General features: G+C 39.9%; 1 long non-coding RNA gene across 1 annotated transcript; it reads right to left on the bottom strand.

The window, feature by feature from the left end:
- Window positions 1-517: 517 nt before the first annotated feature.
- LOC138434541 (uncharacterized) lies at window positions 518-5,014 on the bottom strand. Its single transcript, XR_011254823.1, has 3 exons — window positions 4,963-5,014; window positions 4,184-4,246; window positions 518-689 (listed from the first exon to the last, which is right to left on the bottom strand). It is a non-coding gene; the product is annotated as an uncharacterized lncRNA (long non-coding RNA).
- Window positions 5,015-5,218: the final 204 nt, after the last annotated feature.

Here is a 5,218-nt window from a genome sequence, read left to right as displayed (position 1 = left end):
GAAAAAGGAAAAGGAAAGCTTACAACCTAGAGATGCAAATATCTATGCATCAACATACTTTCCACTAATGAGAGAGGTGGTCGCTAAGCATCATGGCTCCTCCTTTAAGGAAACTACTCTGTTAGAAATAACAACCCACGATAACAGCTGTATCCAAGGCTCCAGATCACTCAGACTATTTACTTTGTGATATAAACCACTGTCAATCAGTCCTTCCATAGCTGCCAGGACCAATAGACATGTATAGAAATGTTCACTATGAAACATGTTAGAATTGTTATTACAGTGTGATTTGGAATAGCCTCAAACTGCAAACTATGAAATGCTCATCAAAAACATGAAGGAGAATAAACTGCAAAGGTAAAGTGGAAAACAACATAGCAACTAGCATAAACACGCTACCACTACATGTAATAATACAGATGAATACACAAACATAATGTTATGCAAAAGGAACCTATGACAAGAGAGTACATATTGCAAGATCTCACTCACAGGCTGCAGTTCCCAACCTTTTTGGCACCAGGGACCGCTTTCATAGACGACAATTTTTTCCAAGGACTGCCGAGGGAGATAGTTCGAGATGATTCAAGCACATTACCTTTATTGTGCTTTTTATACTTTTTAAATCTAATGCCACTGCTGATCTGACAGGATGTATTGGTCTATGGCCCAGAGGTTGGAGAACCCTGAATAAAGGGCAAGAACAGGAAATATCAAGTTACATACAACTCGATGACAAAAAGACAAATTATAAGACAAGCAAAGCATTCAAATAGACATTTTTCCAGAGAAGCTATGCAAATGGTCACCAACCACTTGAAAAGATGCTCCACATCACTATTTATTGGGGGAATGCAAATCAAAGCCATAATAAGATACCACTTTATATCTACTAGAATGGCTATCATCAAAACAATGGAAAACATGAACTGTTGGCAAGCATGTGGAAAGATCAAAACCCTTGTCCAATGCTAGTAAGAGTGAAAAATGGTACAGTCAGTAATGGAAACCAGTTTGACATTTCCTAAAAAATGTAAACTTTGAATTACTACAATTCTACTCCTAGGTACATATTCTAAGTGTTAGTTGCTCAGTCGTGTCCAGCTCTTTGTGACCCCATGGACTGTAGCCCACCAGGTTCCTCTCTCCATGGAGTTAATGCATGCCAGGAAAACATGAACTGTCAGACACTGACAGGAAGAGTAGGAAGCTCTCACTTTTGTGAGATGGAGCCCACTTGCAATGCATATTTCACTTTACATATACATAAACATAAACATATACATAAACTGCAGATTTTAAAAGGTAACTTACTTTTATCTGTTCCTGAAATGATGCTCCCCTTCTCACTGCAGAAGTCTTAGAGTACTTTCTGTTAGTTTACCATGTAACATTCAGGGATCTGAGCCAGGAATTCCTTGAAGGTGACATATTCACACTGTACTTTTTTTGGCTCTCACAAAATAAAATCATTTATTTTTATATATAACTTTCCTCTACTTTTCCTTGAAAGAGATTAGAGAAATAAGCAAAAGGCATCAATCAATCCCAAGCATGTATTGATTTTCTGCTACAGACCAAGCAGTTATGTGGATCCTGGAGTCAGAGAATGAGTTACCTGCCAGCAAAGACCATAGACTCTGGCAGAAGCACAACAAAGATGTACCCAGTCAATCAATAACTGCCCACTGAACAGTGCGTGTGGAAGGCAATCTGCTGAGAACCAGAGACTCAAAGATCAACAAATGATAGACCCTGTAGTCTTCCCGTCTACAAAGAGAGGATGCCAGACTGGAAGGAGAGGTATGATTAAACATATGGAGGTAATGGAAGCCATATAGCGAAACTGGTTAATATATAAAATGCCTTAAGAACAGCCTACTGTAGGGCAATAATGCTGAGTATTCATAACTATACAGTCTCTTACAACAGTTGATCAGGACCAGAAAACTAGTTAAACAGAGCTTTTAAGAGAAACAAAGAGCATGATCACGAATTCTTAGTCCTTTAACTAGACCTAACCTCGCATGCTGGCATTTAGAGTAAATGTGTTAGATATCTACCACTGCATAACAACATACCTGAGAAGGGCCTAAGCCACCTTTTTTTGCTCACAATTCTATTTGGGCCAACCTCAGCTTTAAAGTTCTTTTGCTTGTCTCATTTGAGAATATTCAGGTGGCCTTTAAACTGGGGACTGATTCATCCAGGGGGAACTCAGCTAAGAGACCTCATCTCAGCTCTATGTGGCTTCACATTTTATGAGGTTATTTCAGACTTCCTCACACAAACACATTACATTCTATGGGGGGAAAGAATGTTACAAGTCCCTTTGAGTCTTAGATCAGATTGTCACAAATATCACTCATTCCACATTCTTTGGGGCAAAGCCAGTGACAAGACCATTTGGGATAAAAGACTCTTAAAGTATGGACAGTAAAGCTACATATTTCAAAGAGGTGTGTGTATAGGAAATGCAGAATTGCTGTAGTCATCAATTTAACAATGTCTTAACACTTAGGGTTACAAATATCTAATGCTTACAACATCTGAGATATCTCATTTCTCACTTGTCACAGAGTAAATATTCCTAATTTCATATCTAAATCCCTAAAGCCTAAATATGCTAGTTTTATCTGTAAACTTAATATTTATACAATACCTGTATACGTGAACCGTGAACTCCCTGATGTTCAAGCTGGGTTTAGAAAAGGCAGAGGAACCAGAGATCAAATTGCCAACATCTGCTGGATCATGGACAAAGCAAGAGAGTTCCAGAAAAACATCTATTTCTGCTTTATCGACTATGCCAAAGCCTTTGACTGTGTGGATCACAAGAAACTGTGGAAAATTCTGAAAGAGGTGGGAATACCAGACTACCTAACCTGCCTCTTGAGAAATCTGTATTCAGGTCAGGAAGCAACAGTTAGAAGTGGACATGGAACAACAGACTGGTTCCAAATAGGAAAAGGAGTACGTCAAGGCTGTATATTATCACCCTGCTTATTTAACTTCTATGCAGAGTACATTATGAGAAACGCTGGACTGGAAGAAGCACAAGCTGGAATCAAGATTGGCGGGAGAAATATCAATAACCTCAGACATGCAGATGATACCACCCTTATGGCAGAAAGTGAAGAGGATGAAATTAAAAGAGGAGAGCGAAAAAGTTGGCTTAAAGCTCAACATTCAGAAAACGATCATGGCATCCGGTCCCATCACTTCGTGGGAAATAGATGGGGAAACAGTAGAAACAGTGTCAGACTTTATTTTGGGGGGGTTCCAAAATCACTGCAGATGGTGACTGCAGCCATGAAATTAAAAGACGCTTACCCCTTGGAAGAAAAGTTATGACCAACCTAGATAGTATATTCAAAAGCAGAGACATTACTTTGCTGACTAAGGTCTGTCTAGTCAAGGCTATGGTTTTTCCTGTGGTCAAGTATGGATGTGAGAGTCGGACTGTGAAGAAGGCTGAGCGCCGAAGAATTGATGCATTTTAACTGTGGTGTTGGAGAAGACTCTTGAGAGTCCCTTGGACTGCAAGGAGATCAAACCAGTGCATTCTAAAGGAGATCAACCCTGGGATTTCTTTGGAAGGAACGATGCTAAACTGAAGCTCTAGTACTTTGGCCACCTCATGTGAAGAGTTGACTCATTGGAAAAGACTCTGATGCTGGGAGAGATTGGGGGCAGGAGGAGAAGGGGACAACAGAGGATGAGATGGCTGGATGGCATCATGGACTTGATGGATGTGAGTCTGAGTGAACTCCAGGAGATGGTGATGGACAGGGAGGCCTGGCGTGCTGCGATGCATGGGGTCACAAAGAGTCGGACACAACTGAGCAACTGAACTGAACTGAACTGTGCTGATAGCATTTTTACTTCCTGGGCTATGTACAATACTCTTGCCATGTGAATTACTAAAGTAGATAATAAGGGTAATAATAACTATGTTCCCTGTTCCAAAATTATTCCCCCCTACTAGGGCCAGCATTTGAGGACTTTTGATTAACATAACTCTCTTTTGTATTTGACATAGTTTTAAGACATCAATTAAAAGTATTGTGTTGTCCAGAAAATTTGCTCAGATTTTTCCATTACCTCTTATGGGAAAATCTGACCAAACTTATTTACCAACCCAATACAAGTCCTGTATAATCAAGTTGAAACAACTTACTTAAACATGTGACTTTTCATGGAGCCTTCCCTCCATCAACACATCCCCTCCTCTCCCAGGTACCTGAAGTCAAACAACCATAAATGAATGATTAATTCTGATTTTAGCCTTCCCTGGTGGCTCAGACAGTAAGGAATCAGCCTGCTTCGAGAGACCTGGGTTCAATCCCTGGATTAGGAAGATGCCCTAGAGGAGGACATGGCAACACACTCCAGTTTTCCTGCCTGGAGAATTCCCATGGACAGAGGAGCCTGGTGGGCTATGGGGTTGCAAAGAGTTGGACACAACTGAGCGATTAAGCACACAATTCTGATTTTTATATAATATTGAATACAATGTACAGTTTTTCTTTTCCAGATAAAAGGGACAGAAAGAAGAAAACATTGGAATGTAGTTTTTTGAAGCTCTTGATTAAAGACAACGTGTTTTGCTTTTGTTTATAAGTCAAACTGACTGTAATGCTTCAAGCACAGTGATATTCACCTACTATTGAACAAGAGATGACTAGTCTCAAAAATAAACTTCCAATGTTCTTCCAAGGTAATTTTATCATAATTGCTTCTGCTAGAAAAGAGGGAAAGTGTGGGTGTTACACTCAAAATTTCCATTACAAGAGGCTGTCTGAATAGTATCCTATCACCTTATGATATTCATGAACAAGTTCCCTTGCTGCTCTCACCTACCACAAGGTCACTTGGCAAGGTTCTGAGATAGCCTTCTCTGATTTCATTTGGCAGACTGAGGCAGTTTTTCTACTCTGTGATTGATTGCAGCATTACCTGAATATTCTTAGTCCAAGCTCCTGTGTGAAAGTCTTGAATAATTTGTAACTCCTGCCATGAGCTCAGCACCTGATTTATTACACCTCATTATTGCAGCTGCTTGTCTGTATACAGAGACAACAGGTAGTGAGAACACACAGTTTACAGGGGAGAAGACAGTTACCATACCCACACAGCAACCTAAACAAGACAGACAACAGAATTTGATTCTACATTACAAAATTCCAAACTAAACACAAAAGCTTTCCCGTTA

This window comes from Ovis canadensis, chromosome 2, assembly GCF_042477335.2.
Source record: "Ovis canadensis isolate MfBH-ARS-UI-01 breed Bighorn chromosome 2, ARS-UI_OviCan_v2, whole genome shotgun sequence".
Taxonomy (NCBI): domain Eukaryota; kingdom Metazoa; phylum Chordata; class Mammalia; order Artiodactyla; family Bovidae; genus Ovis; species Ovis canadensis.
This window is presented reverse-complemented; position numbering and strand designations above follow the sequence as displayed.